Genomic DNA, 16,665 nt, shown 5'->3' on the forward strand with positions numbered 1-16,665 from the left:
TTACGGCGGTGGAAATTGTGTTTCGTCTGCTCCTTGGAAGTTTTCAGGGAACGTAGGCTTATATAGGAGGAAGAAGTATGTCGGTGGATGCCCGAGGGGCCCACGAGACATGGGGAGCGCCCTATAGGGGGGGGGCACCCTCCTTTCTCGTGGGAGCCTTGGCTGCTTCTTGACTTGCACTCCAAGTCCTCTGGATCACGTTCATTCCAAAAATCACGCTCCCGAAGGTTTCATTCCGTTTGGACTCCGTTTGATATTCCTTTTCTTCAAAATACTGAAATAGGCAAAAAAAGACAGCAATACGGGCTGAGCCTCCGGTTAGTATGTTAGTCTCAAAAATGATATAAATGTGTAAAATAAAGCCCATAAACATCCAAAAGGGGTAATATAATAGCATGGAACAATAAAAAATTATAGATACGTTGGAGATGTATCAAGCATCCCCAAGCTTAATTCCTGCTCGTCCTCGAGTAGGTAAATGATAAAAAATGAATTTTTGATGTGGAATGCTACCTAGCATAATTCTCAATGTAATTTTCTTTATTGTGGTGTGAATGTTCAGATCCAAATGATTCAAAATAAAAGCTTATAAAACATAAAAATAATAATGCTTCAAAGCATAGTAACAAATAATCATGTCCTATCAAAATAGCATAGCCAAAGAAAGCTTATCCCTACAAAATCATATAGTTAGGCCATGCTTCATTTTCATTACACAAAATACTCCCATCATGCACGACCCCAATGACGAGCCGAGCAATTGTTTCATACTTTTTAACACGCTTCAGCTTTTTCAACTCTTACGCAGTACATGAGCGCAAGCCATGGACATAGCACTATGGTGGTATATGGTGGTGGTTGTGAGGACAAAAAGGGAGAAGATAGTCTCACATCAACTAGGCGTATTAACGGGCTATGGAGATGCCCATCAATAGATATCAATGTGAGTGAGTAGGGATTGCCATGCAACGGATGCACTAGAGCTATAAATATATGAAAGCACAACAAAAGAAACTAAGTGGGTGTGCATTCAACTCGCTTGCTCACGAAGACCTAGGGCATTTTGAGGAAGCCCATCATTGGAATATACAAGCCAAGTTCTATAATGAAAAATTCCCACTTAGTACATGAAAGTGACAACATAGGAGACTCTCTATCATGAAGATCATGGTGCTACTTTGAAGCACAAGTGTGGAAAAAGAGATAGTAGCATTGTCCCTTCTCTCTTTTTCTCTCTTTTTCTTTTTTTTTTCTTTTCTTCTTTTCTTTTTTTCTTTGGCCTTTCTTTTTTTTGGCCTTTCTCTCCTTTTTTTCTTCCCTTTTTTTCTCTTTTTTTTGTATAGTCCGAAGTCTCATCCCGACTTGTGGGGGAATCATAGTATTCATCATCCTTTCCTCACTGAGACAATGCTCTAATAATGAAGATCATCACACTTCTATTGATTTACAACTCAAAAATTACAACTCAAGGCTAGAACAAGATATGACTCTATATGAATGCCCCGACGGTGTACCGGGATATGCAATGAATCAAGAGCGACATGTATGAAAATTATGAAGGTTGCCTTGCCACAAATACAATGTCAACTACATGATTATGCAAAGAGCAATATCACAATGATGGAACGTGTCATAATAAACGGAACAATGGAAAGTTGCATGGCGATATATCTTGGAATGGCTATGGAAATGCCATAATAGGTAGGTATGGTGGCTGTTTTGAGGAAGGTAAATAAAGGGTTCATGATACCGGCGAAAGTTGCACGGTAATAATAAAGGCTAGCAAAGTGGAAGGATGAGTGTGTGTATATCCATGGACTCACATTAGTCAAAAAGAACTCATATACATATTGCAAAAGTCTACTTAGACCTCGAAGCAAAGTACTACTACACATGCCCCAAGAGGGATAGATTGGTAGGAAAAGACCATCGCTCGTCCCCGACTTCCACTCATAAGGAAGACAATCAAAAGAGCACCTCATGCAACAAATTTGTCACACAACTTTTACCATACGTGCATGCTACGGGACTTGCCAACTTCAACAAAAGTATTTCTCAATTTCATAATTACCCACTAGCATGACTGTCGGTGTCAAAGCCGGCGGATCTCGGGTAGGGGGTCCCGAACTGTGCGTCTAGGCGGATGGTAACAGGAGACAAGGGACACGATGTTTTACCCAGGTTCGAGCCCTCTTTATGGAGGTAAAACCCTACGTCCTGCTTGATTAATATTGATGATGTGTGTTACAAGAGTGGATCTACCACGAGATCAAGGAGGCTAAACCCTAGAAGCTAGCCTATGGTATGATTGTTGTTCGTCCTATGGACTAAAGCCATCCGGTTTATATAGACACCGGAGAGGGCTAGGGTTACACAGAGTCGGTTACAATGGTAGGAGATCTACATATCCGTATCGCCAAGCTTGCCTTCCACGCCAAGGAAAGTCCCATCCAGACACGGGACGAAGTCTTCAATCTTGTATCTTCATAGTCTTGGAGTCCGGCCGATCATGATGGTTCGGCTATCCGGACACCCCCTAGTCCAGGACTCCCTCAGTAGCCCCCGAACCAGGCTTTAGAGACGACGAGTCCGGCGCGTATATTATCTTCGGCGTGGCAAGGCGGGTTCTCCTTCAAACTTCATGTTCCTGTTGAATAGTGTCCGGCTTCCTTATAAATGTTGCGCTCCTTGGCTTCTATGCCCAATAATGGCCTTCTTCCACGTGTCGTATGAATGCGAAAAGCTAGGGTATTTTTACATTTTACCCCCTAGCCGTGCGAACAAGCCGCCTATAAGAGAGGCGAGGATCTAGATCCAACTCACACCATCCTCCTTCTGCAAGTACTCATCGAAGCGCCTCTGACAAAAATCCATTCTATCATGGATAGTCGACGCGGCTCCTCCTCTCGCGCTCCCAGCCCTAAGCCAGGAGATTGGGGGAAATGCTCAGTTCCACACAGCGAGCTAGTGGCGCTCCAAACCGAGGGATATCTCCCACCAGCCTTCATGGTTCCGGTTCGAGCCGGACTGGCCACCTTCAGGGGTGGAAAGCAAGCGGAGAGCGTCCCCAACCCTTCCAAAGGAGAGCGGGTATGCTTCGTCTCTTATCTAATAAGGGGACTCGGATTTCCCATACATCCATTTCTCCGGGGGCTCTTGGAGTTCTATGGACTCCAGCTTCACCACCTCACACCTGCCTCTATTTTGCACATTGCGGGCTTTGTAGCTCTTTGCGAGCTGTTCTTGGGCATCGAGCCCCATTTTGCACTGTGGAAGAGATTGTTTTGCCTCGTATCCCGTTCTCACGAGGGGTCGATATATCAAGTGGGCGGAGCCGAAATATGGCGCATCGCCGGGACCGGATATCTATCCGGCACCCCGAAGAAGGCGTCCGAAGGCTGGCCTTCGGAATGGTTCTACATGGAGGACGCCCCTCTGCCGGATCCAGTTCGGATCGGCCTCCCGGAGTTCAGCAATGCTCCCTTGAAGAAACGCCTGAGTTGGCGCCCGCGGAGCCCTCAACGGGAGGATGATGGGAGCGTCCTTTATCTGATGGGCCAGATTAGGTTACTGGCCCACTCTGGATTGACCATGATTGGAATAATGGCCACGTGCATTATGCGAGGGGTGCAGCCGCTCCAATATAGGGGCCACCCTATGTGGGATTTCAACGGGGAAGATGACACCACCCGTCATGGCCGCAGAGGGCCAGGCTTGGCAGCCGACCTGGTAAAGATCCTGTCCGGCTTGTACAAGGGGGAGGAGGAGGACTTCCTCCGCACGAGTCCATTGAATGGATTCTCCATGAATAACCCTCGGAGCTGGGTAAGCGGACGTTTATCTACCCGATCCATACTTCCTAAGTCAAGTATCTTACTTTGTGATTTCGACGCAGGAGCTGCGCCGGGACGTGGAGGGCATACAAAGCCTAACTCCACAGCCCGAGGATCCGGAATGATCCCTTGATCCGGCCTCCGAAGAGGATCCGGACATAAAGGTGGAGCTGATTGACGGGGTGTTCCACCAACTTAGCATGGACAATGCTCTAGTCGCCATTACGGCTGACTACCTCGGTTTGTTTCCGGCCTCCCAGGTGACTACGACCGAGGTCTTGACACCATCATTTGATCCATGCTCAATTCTGACCATCCTATACTGATGGTGCATCGCAGGAGGTGCCTTTAAGACGGGAAGCCGAACCCGCGGCGGCTGACCAGCAAGGGCTAGTTCGGCCTAGCAGGCGAAAGAGGAGTGCGACGCAAATCGAAACATCGCCGCAACGGTACGACGCACCGCTTTTTTTAAGGGAAGGATCCCTAGGAGGTATATTAATGCTCATAACTTTCCCAGGAGAAAGAGCGCTCGCCGGACAATGTCCGGAGAGGTTGCCAATCAAGCCTCCGCCAGCCATGCTCCAACGCGTGGTCCGGAAGGGGAGGCGAACACAAGGCATGAGCCGAATGCTCCTCCGACGGAGGATGCCGACAGGCTGTCCGCCACCAGGTCTGAGGTGGAGAGCGCCATGAATCACAGGCGTTGCCGGATAGTTCTTCGTGACGCGTGTTTCTCCTCGGAGGCGTTGAATGCCTTTGATGCGGGAGACGCGCACCTCCGTGCCGCTCAAGATGGTTTAACCAGAGCCACGGAGCAGTATGTGAAGGACATACGGGTAAGTAATTTTAATATTTATATATGCCAGTAGCCCCCGAGACTTAAAATGTGTCTGTAGGTGTGCTCATAGGTCGTCCGGCAGAGGAGATGCCCGGTTCAATGGGTGACCAACTTCCCGAGCTGGTGCAACTGTTCGAACGTGTTCGGCAGGCGATGAGTGGCGTTGTTCAGGCCTTATGGCATTCCGTCTCCCTACCCGAGGGCCTTGGAGGGCTTGCTGAGAAGCTTCAGGGAGTACGACGACGTCTCCGTGTGTGGAAGATATCGGCCTGCCATCAAGGCGCCAGGGAGGCCTGGGCCATGGTGAAGACGCGGTACCCGAAGGCTGACCCAAACCACATGGCCGAGGTCGGACCTGTGGGGCCTGATGGGAAGGAGATCCCTGTGAGCTTGATGTACGGCCAAGTAGAGCTGGACGTGAAATATTCCCAATAGGACTGTAAATTAGATAGCCTGTTAGATGGGATTGAAGAGGAGTACAATCAGTCAGTTTGACGATGTAATTTTAAAATGACATATAGAATGCCTTCTAGCCGGATTGTAGATCGTTTGTCTTTGTGGACCTTTTTGCTTCAACCTCGGGACCCAACAGTCCGGAGTGTGTCCGAATACCCTTACGGTTATAAAAGAACCGGGGCATGCATGGAGACAAGGCGTCGGGGTCATAATTGCTTTATCAGACAAGTGCCCAACTAGCTATGTTATATTACATGGTTAGTAAGAAACATCTTCCAGGGAGAATAGTTCCGTTAAGGGTTCCTTTCCCTGGGAGGCATGCCCTAAAGTGCATGTCCGGACTGCGAAAGTAGCAGAAAAAGCATCTGGGGGCAGATAAATGAGTAAGTAATAAATCATCTTTCAAGTCACCGACCGAATATTCTCTTAAGAATGCTAACTTTCGGCTTCACCCAGTCTGAGGTACACATCCGGCTGACCCGGCAGTAACAATCGCAGAGGTGCTCCCTTTACCTCCTAGCCGAACAATCGGGAACGTAGGGGTAAGGACAGGAGCCAGGCAACCCAGCTTGGCCAAAACTTAAGTCATATCGATGCATATAATGGTGAATAAAAGGTACATGCAGAAGTATGACACATGTGTTGGGCATGAAGCCCGTATAAATAAGCTTCTGTTAAAGAAGCCCCCAGGTATAATGAGTGCTAGGAGCACATCAAGTGTGTGTGAACGATGCGCAAATCAGCCTATCAAAGGTATTGAAAAAAGTGGGAACCCCGCCCGATCTGAGGCTCGAAGGCCAAGAAGCTTCCGGATTTGGAAGCTTGGTTTGTTGGATGCTTTCCAACAAATCTGGTCCGATGCCTGACTTTAGGTTCAGTATTTGATTGGCATCCATCCCTCCGCGGGAATCCGGCATGGAGGGATCGGGAATCCGGACATAGTTGGTTTTTAACATAGAAGAAGAGTCGCCGCATTGTTCCTCTACCACAACAACGTGGTGGGTAACCTGGGGAGAGTTAATTTCTCTCAGATCGGTTTTAAGCCCAATCTGATCGCAGTCGGTAGCGACTCCCAGGGCGGCGATGCAATCCAAGAGCTCGTTTAATGAGGAGAGCTCAATCGGATCTAGCTGCTCAGCGAATTCCGAGCTAACGTGAAGATCGCTTTTAATGACCTGAGAGGTCATTGTCGGAGCGGTGGCCGAACAGGCGGTCATAAGGAAACCGCCTAGCCGGATAGTCTGGCCGGCGGCCAGAGCTCCCTTGACGACGGTGCCGTTTTTAAAGACGGGAAAAGGCATCCTTCCTGATGGCGACGGCACAGAGGAACTCTCAATGAAAGCACCAATGTCGGTGTCAAAACCGGCGGATCTCGGGTAGGGGGTCCCGAACTGTGCGTCTAGGCGGATGGTAACAGGAGACAAGGGACACGATGTTTTACCCAGGTTCGGGCCCTCTTGATGGAGGTAAAACCCTACGTCCTGCTTGATTAATATTGATGATGTGTGTTACAAGAGTGGATCTACCACGATATCAAGGAGGCTAAACCCTAGAAGCTAGCCTATGGTATGATTGTTGTTCGTCCTATGGACTAAAGCCATCCGGTTTATATAGACACCGGAGAGGGCTAGGGTTACACTGAGTCGGTTACAATGGTAGGAGATCTACATATCCGTATCACCAAGCTTGCCTTCCACGCAAGGAAAGTCCCATTCGGACACGGGACGAAGTCTTCAATTTTGTATCTTCATAGTCGTGGAGTCCGGCCGATCATGATAGTTCGGCTATCCGGACACCCCCTAGTCCAGGACTCCCTCAATGACCCTAACATTACCACCTTTATATCTCAAAAGAATTATCAAGCATCAAATTGATCATATCATCCAATTCTCTTCCTATGATAGTTTTTATTATACCCAACTTGGATGCTCATCATTCTAGGACCAACTTTGTAACCATAGCAAATACCATGCTGTTCTAAAAGCTCTCAAAAAGATATAAGTGAAGCATGAGAGACTAGCAATTTCTTCAAAAATAAGCCACCTCCGTTCTCTAAAAGATATAAGTGAAACACTAGAGAAAAAACTATCAAGCTCAAAAGATATAAGTGAAGCACATAGAGTATTCTAGCAAATTCTAATCAAATAGGCTTCTCCCAAAAGGTGTGTACAGCAAGGATGACTGTGGTAAACTAAAAAGCAAAGACTAATATAATACACGACGCTCCAAGGAAAACACATATCATGTGGCAAATAAAAATATAGCTCCAAGTAAAGTTACCAATGAACAAAGACGAAAGAGGGGATGCCTTCCCGGGGCATCCCCAAGCTTAGGCTTTTGACTATTATTGAATATCTTGGGGTGCCTTGTGCATCCCCAAGCTTAGGCTCTTACCACTCCTTATTCCATAGTCCATAAAAGCTTTACCCAAAACTTGAAAACTTCACAACACAAAAGTCAACAGGAAATCTTATAAGCTCCGTTAGTGAAAGAAAACAAAACCTCCACATAAGGTATTGTATTGTATTGATCAGCAGCAAAAAGAATCAATGCAAAAGCACGTTTATGTGATTTAACAAAACTAAATTCGTGCACGCAAAGTTTCTATTTTTTAGCAGAATCAAATCAACCATCATCATAGGTTATCCTATAGGTTCTACTTGGCACAAACACTAATTAAAAGATAAAAACACATCTAAACAGAAGGTAGATGCAAGATTTATTACTAAACAGGAGCAAAATCAAAAAACATAAAGAAAATTGGGTTGCCTCCCAACTAGCGCTATCGTTTAACGCCCCTAGCTAGGCATAAAAGCAAAGATAGATTCAAGTAGTGCCATCTTTGGCACTAAATTCATAAGTAGCCCGCATGATAGATTCATAAGGTAATTTGACTTTCTTTCTTGGAAAATGCTCCATGCCTTTCTTTAATGGAAATTGGAATCTAATATTCCCTTCCTTCATATCAATAATCGCGCCAATCGTTCTAAGGAAAGGTCTACCAAGAATAATAGGACAAGAAAGATTGCAATCTATATCAAGAACGATAAAATCTACGGGCACCAAATTTCTATTTGAAACAATAAGAACATCATTGATCCTTCCCATAGGCTTTTTAATGGTGGAATCCGCAAGGTGCAAACTTAAAGAGCAATCATCAAGATCATGGAAACCTAGAATATCACATAAAGTTTCCGGAATCGTGGAAACACTAGCACCCAAATCGCACAAAGCAAAACACCCATGATCTTTAATTCTAATCTTTATAGTAGGTTCCCACTCATCATTAAGTTTTCTAGATATAGAAACTTCCAAATTAAGTTTTTCATCATAAGATTGCATCAAGGCATCAACAATATGTTTGGTAAAAGCTTTATTTTGACTATAAGCATGAGGAGAATTAACAACGGATTGCAACAAGGAAATACAACCTTCTAAAGAACAATTATCATAATAAAATTCCTTGAAATCCGAGATAGTGGGTTCAACGCTATTTAAAGTTGTGACCTCTCCAATCCCACTTTTACCAAATTTAGCATCAAGATCTAAAAACTCCGAATTCTTGGGACGCCTTCTAGGAAAAGTTGATTCACCATTAGTCCCATAATTATCAAAATTCATATTGCAAAACATAGATCTAATAGGAGACACATCAATAACTTTAAGATCCTCATCATTATTTTCATGGAAACTAGAAGAACACGCTTTTATAAAGCTATATTTTTTAGCACGCAATCTAGCGGTTCTTTCCTTGCACTCGTCAATGGAAATTCTCATTTCTTTGAGAGACTCATTGATATCATGCTTAGGAGGAGAAGATCTAAGTTTAAGAGAATCAACATCAAGCGAAAGTCTATCAACGTTCCTAACCAAATCATCAACTTTGAGCAATTTTTCTTCAAGCAAAGCATTAAAATTCTTTTGAGAAATCATAAATTCTTTCACACTATTCTCAAAATTAGAGGGCATCTTATTAAAATTACCATAAGAATTACTGTAGGAATTTCCATAATTATTAGAGGAATTACTAGGGAACGGTCTAGCATTAAAGTTTCCTCTATAAGCATTGTTTCCAAAGCTATTCCTACCAACAAAATTCACATCCATAGATTCATTATTATTCTCAATCAAGGAAGACAAAGGCATATCATTGGGATCAAGAGGAGTATTTTTAGTAGCAAACAATTTCATAAGTTCATCCATCTTTCCACTCAAAACATTGATTTCTTCTATAGCATGCACTTTTTTACTAGAAGATCTTTCGGTGTGCCATTGAGAATAATTAGCCATAATATTATCAAGAAGTTTTGTAGCATCTCCTAATGTGATTTCCATAAACGTGCCTCCCGCGGCCGAATCTAAGAGATTTCTAGAAGCAACGTTCAAACCGGCATAAATTTTTTGTATGATCATCCGTAAATTCAAACCATGAGTAGGGCAATTGCGAAGCATCAATTTCATTCTTTCCCAAGATTGGGCAACATGCTCATGATCAAGTTGTTTAAAATTCATAATATCATTCCTAAGAGTGATAATCTTAGTAGGAGGAAAATACTTAGAGATAAAAGCATCTTTGCACTTGTTCCAAGAATCAATACTATTTTTAGGCAAAGACAAAAACCAAACTTTAGCACGATCTCTAAGTGAAAATGGAAATAACTTCAATTTGACAATATTGTTATCCATATCTTTCTTCTTTTGTATATCACACAAATCAACAAAGTTGTTTAGATGAGTAGCGGCATCTTCGCTAGGAAGGCCGGTGAATTGATCTTTCATAACAAGATTTAACAAAGTAGTATTGATTTCATAAGACTCAACATCATTAAGAGGAGCAATTGGAGTACTAAGGAAATCATTATTATTGGTATTCGAGAAATCACACAATTTGGTATTATCTTGCGCCATGGCAACAAGTAATCCAACACACAAGCAAACAGAGAAAGGCAAGCGAAAAAGAGAGGAGGAGATTGGGAAAGAGAGGGCGAATAAAACGGCTAGGGTGAAGTGGGGGAGAGGAAAACGAGAGGCAAATGGCAAATAATGTAAATGCGAGGGAGATGGGTTTGTGATGGGTACTTGGTATGTCTTGACTTGAGCGAAGACCTCCCCGGCAACGGCGCCAGAAATCCTTCTTGCTACGTCTTGAGCTTGCATTGGGTTTCCTCGAAGAGGAGAGGGTAATGCAGCAATATTCGCATAAGTATTTCCCTCAGTTTTTGAGAACCAAGGTATCAATCCAGTAGGAGGTTCCTCAAAAGTCCCACGCACCTACACAAACAAACAAAGAACTCGCAACCAACACAATAAAGGGGTTGTCAATCCATTCACGGCCACTTGCGGAAGTGAGATCTAATAAAGATAGTATGATAAGATAAATATATTTTTGGTATTTTATGATATAGATGCAAAAAGTAAAGATGCAAATAAAAGTAGATTGGAAGCAAATATGATAAGAGATAGACCCGTGGGCCATAGGTTTCACTAGTGGCTTCTCTCAAGATAGCATAAGTATTACGGTGGGTGAACAAATTACTGTCGAGCAATTGATAGAAAAGCGAATAATTATGAGATTATCTAGGCATGATCATGTATATAGGCATCACGTCCGTAACAAGTAGACCGACTCCTACCTGCATCTACTACTATTACTCGACACATCGACCGACTCCTGCCTGCATCTAGAGTATTAAGTTGATAAGAACAGAGTAATGCATTAAACAAGATGACATGATGTAGAGGGATAAACTCAAGCAATATGATATAAACCCCATCTTGTTATCCTCGATGGAAACAATACAATACGTGCCTTGCAACCCTTTCTGTCACTGGGTAAGGACACCGCAAGATTGAACCCAAAGCGAAGCACTTCTCCCATGGCAAGAAAGATCAATCTAGTAGGCCAAACCAAACTGATAATTCGAAGATACTTGCAAAGATAACTCAATCATACATAAAAGAATTAAGAGAAGATCAAATATTATTCATAGATAAACTTGATCATAAACCCACAATTCATCGGATCTCGACAAACACACCGCAAAAAGAGTTTACATCGAATAGATCTCCACAAGAGAGGGGGAGAACATTGTATTGAGATCAAAAAAGAGAGAAGAAGCCATCTAGCTAATAATTATGGACCCGTAGGTCTATGGTAAACTACTCACAACTCATCGGAGGGGCAAGGATGTTGATGTAGAAGCCATGTTACCCCTTCGGCGGAGCACCGGCGAAGGCTCCAAGATGGGATCTCGCGGATACAGAAGGTTACGGCGGTGGAAATTGTGTTTCGTCTGCTCCCTGGATGTTTTCGCGGTACGTAGGCTTATATAGGAGGAAGAAGTACGTCGGTGGACGCCCGAGGGGCCCACGAGACAGGGGGCGCGCCCTTGGGGGCCCCTCGTATCTCGTGGGAGCCTCGGCGGCTTATTGACTTGCACTCCAAGTCCCGTGGATCACGTTCGTTCCAAAAATAACGCTCCCGAAGGTTTCATTCTGTTTGGACTCCGTTTGATATTCCTTTTCTTTGAAATACCGAAATAGGCAAAAAAACAGCAATACGGGCTGGGCCTCCGGTTAGTAGGTTAGTCCCAAAAATGATATAAATGTGTAAAATAAAGCCCATAAACATCCAAAAGGGGTAATATAATAGCATGGAACAATCAAAAATTAGAGATACGTTGGAGACGTATCAGAGTTTTAATCGGACACAGAGAAAGATAGGGGCTTATAGTGTTGTCTCCCAACATTTTACCTCAAGGGTAATGTCAACAATAATAGTTCATGCTAACTTACATCCAATTGGATATATATATCAGGATCTTTCTAACATGAGGTGCTTGCCAAAGGATAAAATGTAAAAGGGAAAGGTGAAGATCACCATGACTCTTGCATAATGTAAAAGACATAAAGTAAAAGATATGCTCTTCGCAGAGGGAAGTAGAGGTTGTCATGTGCTTTTAGGGTTGGATGCACGAAATCTTAATGCAAAAGAACGTCACTTTATATTACCACTTGTGATATGAACCTTTATTATGCAGTCCGTCGCTTTTATTACTTCCATATCACACGATCGTATAAAGCTTATTTTCTCCGCACTAATAAGGCATACATATTGAGAGAGAAATTTTTATTGCATGCAACATGACAACTTACTTGAGGGATCTTACTCAATCCATAGGTAGGTACTAGTACAAATGCCCGTGCGTTGCAACGGGCGAAAAAATCGCAAATAAAATGCTTGTTTATTCACCACACTGCATTCTTATGATTTCTCCCAAATACCGACCCTTTCAGATATACCTTTGCTCCAAGCATGTTTCATTACAAACTTAAAGATGAACACTTATATTTCAAATACTTTCACGCACAAACTTCACGAACACTGCCAAATTTGGAAAAGCCAATGTCAAAGTTGCAATCTTAACATCGTCTTCTCATGATCAACCTTCGACGATGCACACTGCCAAATTTGGAAAAGCCAACATCAAAGCTGCAATCTTAACATCGTCTTCTCATGATTAGCCTTCGACGATGTTAATATGAAGATGTTGATTTCGTGGGCACACTCACTAGCTACATTGACCTTCAGAAGCTATGCAAAAACAGCAAAGTCAATTAAGGCACAAGATTGGAGAAGGGATGCAGGTAATTTAATCATAGAAACATTTATGGCAGCATCGGCATCCTCCAACACGATTAGTAAGCATGTCTATTATAGAGCACCAGAAGTTTGGCAACAACGGTCCTTTCACTCCCCTTGAAAATATGTATGTACAACCCTCCGCATATCATAAATATTCAGCAATACATACCAAAGCTGTAGTTGATCTGTACAAACACAATTTACACGGAAGGAAGAACATTATGTTTCCTAAGATTTTCTTTGCAGATATGTGGTTCACAATTCAGCAAGAGCATGCCATCACTGATGATGCATGAGTACAATGACATGCATTCTGTACTCAGTACCAATGCACACACAGGAAGTGATCAGACCCTAGAGTACTGTGCGTTTGCTTGACAACATTATTCTGGGTTGGTTTGTCCTGTCATTATGAAAAGGAAGTTTAGGTTCTTGTAGGAAAAATATCTAACATGTGGCATACACCAACGTGTAATCTCAAAACTGAAAATTTGTTGGAATTGATCCAGTTATTGAGCATGCCATGCTACAGATATGGAGGGAGAGATTAACGAATGAATTTCTATCCCTGATGGTAGACAAAGCTAACTGCTCACAGAACAATTCACACTCTGATAGTATGGGCATATACTAAAGCATTTTGAGAAGCACAAACTTAAGCAAAGAGACCATGAATCTATTTTGGTACGCTTCTTCTGTAGCTATCACTTCAGGTATCAAAATGTTGATGTGACATCTGGTGTTCGAAGTAGATTTGAATGCTAGCATACCTGAAAACTATGCCAACATTTTTTCTTTTGGACCTTCTTTAAGTAGGTGAGTATTTTCCGGATAACAACTCTGCTTTACCTCAAAATTGATTAACCAGTGTGCCAATGAATAGAGCTATAGAATTCAGTAAAGTATGTACTCATGTACTCCAGATCCTTGCGATTTGAACAGTGAACTTCCAAAGATAGGACTGCCTCTCACGTCCTTTCGCGGCGGGACTCCATCGATTAATTCCTGCTGATGTAAAAAGAGAAAGTGATTAATATAGGATAGTTATAGATTAGCCACCAAGAAAAAAGGCAAATACAAAAGGAAAAATAAGTTGTAATAGTTATCCATTGCTTAGTCTAAAGAGAGAGCACATGCAACAATGCATTTTTTATCACTTATAATTGTTTCTACTGGTTTCCCTTATCCAAATAACCTGGCAAATTGTACTCACAAACTAAACATGTACATATTATTGATAGCCCAGTTCAATTCTTTAAACATATGTTACCTAAACTATTTCAAAATCACTAGGAAACTAAGCATATATGACATGTACAGTGACTTGTAACAATATATGAACCAACTATGTCACTGATCCTGATGCATATAGATGAGTGAGTGTGATATGTCATTATAATATGCAACTACACTCAAGTGTGTACTGTTTTAGGCTGCATGACATGCTTTCATAAAAAACAGATCTTGCTGATATAAAAGAAACCCATCGTTCATTATCTGCTTTATTGGTACCAAGGAAATGCAAGAACATGAGTTACCGCTTCTATTGTCTTATTCAACCTGAGGAAATTATTACCACAAGCTATGTAATGTGTTCTTATCTCCATGCTATCCCTCGCGCTTTCAGGTAGCTCAAGTCACACTCATTGTGTCTATCGACAGGCCCATACCAATAAATTTTCAAATATGTTTATGATGAAAATACAAATATTTCAAATCAATAGAATAGAAAAAATAGTTACAAATTTATTGTTCCATGGCAACTCCTTGTTTCTAAATTAACTACCGGTTCAGTTGTCTAAAGTTGACTTTCGTACTTATCTATAATCATAAGAAGTAAAACAAAGATATTTTTGTTTAGGACAGTCACTTAAAATGTAAAATACCCTAATAAAAAAGAACTTACACCAAAGTTTAGCTGAGTGCAATTGAAAAAATAGTGAAATTTACTATTTTTTTGGTGCCAGGTCGATTGTCATAGATCATATCTGACTCAGTTAGCCGATGAATTGTTCATTTCATAAAGTCAAAATATATATACATACTTTCAAGTGTGTAGTACTCCATAAGTTTTTTTAATTAACGTGCACAACGGCTAAATGCATAACTGAACATACATTAAAACCTAGAAGGTCCCTGATGGCTGATATTTAGACTAATCTACACGGTCTAGAAGCTGAATCACTATGGATAACAGAACATCTCCAGGCAAGACCAGAGGATCTCAGTCTATTTCCCTATCGGATAAAATCTCAAAGAGCAAGATTATAGCAAAAAGGAAGCGTACCATCATGAAGTAATACATGAGTATGTGCTACATCTTGAGCTTGCGTTGGTTTTCCTTGAAGAGGAAAGGGTGATGCAGCAAAGTAGCGTAAGTATTTCCCTCAGTTTTTGAGAACCAAGGTATCAATCCAGTCGGAGGCTCCTCAAAAGTCCCATGCACCTACACAAACAAATAAGAACCTCGCAACCAACGCAATAAAGGGGTTGTCAATGCCTTCATGACCACTTGCAAAAGTGAGATCTGATTGAGATAATATGGTAATATAAATATTTTTGGTATTTTTGTGATATAGATTGGAAAATAAAAGATGCAGATAAAATTAGATGGAAAACTTATATGATAAAAGGTAGACCGGGGGCCATAGGTTTCACCAGTGGCTTCTCTCAAGATAGCATAAGTATTACGTTGGGTGAACAGATTACTGTCGAGCAATTGATAGAAAAGCGCATAGTTATGAGATTATCTAGGCATGATCATGTATATAGGCATCATGTCCGTGACAAGTAGACCGACTCCTGCCTGCATCTACTACTATTACTCCACACATCGACCGACTCCTGCCTGCATCTAGAGTATTAAGTTCATAAGAACAGAGTAACGCATTAAGAAAGATGACATGATGTAGAGGGATAAACTCATGCAATATGATATAAACCCCATCTTTTTATCCTCGATGGTAACAATACAATATGTGCCTTGCTGCCCATGCTGTCATTGGGAAAGGACACCGCAAGATTGAACCCAAAGCTAAGCACTTGTCCCATTGCAAGAAAGATCAATCTAGTAGGCCAAACCAAACTGATAATTCGAAGAGACTTGCAAAGATAACTTAATCACACATAAAAGAATTCAAAGGAGATTCAAATATTTCTCATAGATAAACTTGATCATAAACCCACAATTCATCGGATCTCGACAAAAACACCACAAAAAGAGTTACATCGAATAGATCTCCAAGAAGATCAAGGAGAACTTGCTATTGAGAATCAAAGAGAGAGAAGAAGCCATCTAGCTAATAACTATGGACCCGAAGGTCTGTGGTAAACTACTCACAACTCATCGGAGAGACCTTGGAGATGATGTAGAGGCCCTCCGTGGTCGATCCCCCCTCCGGCGGAGCGCCAACGAAGGCTCCAAGATGGGATCTCACGGATACAGAAGGTTGTGGCAGTGGAAATAGTTTTTCGTGGTGCTCCCGGATGTTTTTGGGATACGTGGGTATATATAGGAGGAAGAAGTAGGTCGGTGGACGCTCGAGGAGCCCACGAGGGTGGGGGACGTGCCGGGCACCCTCGTGGCCACCTCCTCTGTTGCTTGACGTCCACTCCAAGTCCCCTGGATTGCGTTTGTTCCAAAAAGATCGCTCCCGAAGGTTTCATTCCGTTTGGACTCCGTTTGATATTCCTTTTCTTCGAAACACTGAAATAGGCAAAAAAATAGCAATTTGGGCTGGGCCTCTGGTTAGTAGGTTAGTCCCAAAAATGATATAGAAGTGTAAAGTAAAGCCCATAAACATCTAAAATGGTTAATATAATAGCATGGAACATTCAAAAATTATAGATACGTTGGAGACATATCAAGCATCCCCAAGCTTAATTTCTGCTCG

The sequence above is a fragment of the Triticum dicoccoides genome, chromosome 2B (genome assembly GCF_002162155.2).
Source record: "Triticum dicoccoides isolate Atlit2015 ecotype Zavitan chromosome 2B, WEW_v2.0, whole genome shotgun sequence".
NCBI classification, from domain to species: Eukaryota; Viridiplantae; Streptophyta; class Magnoliopsida; order Poales; family Poaceae; genus Triticum; species Triticum dicoccoides.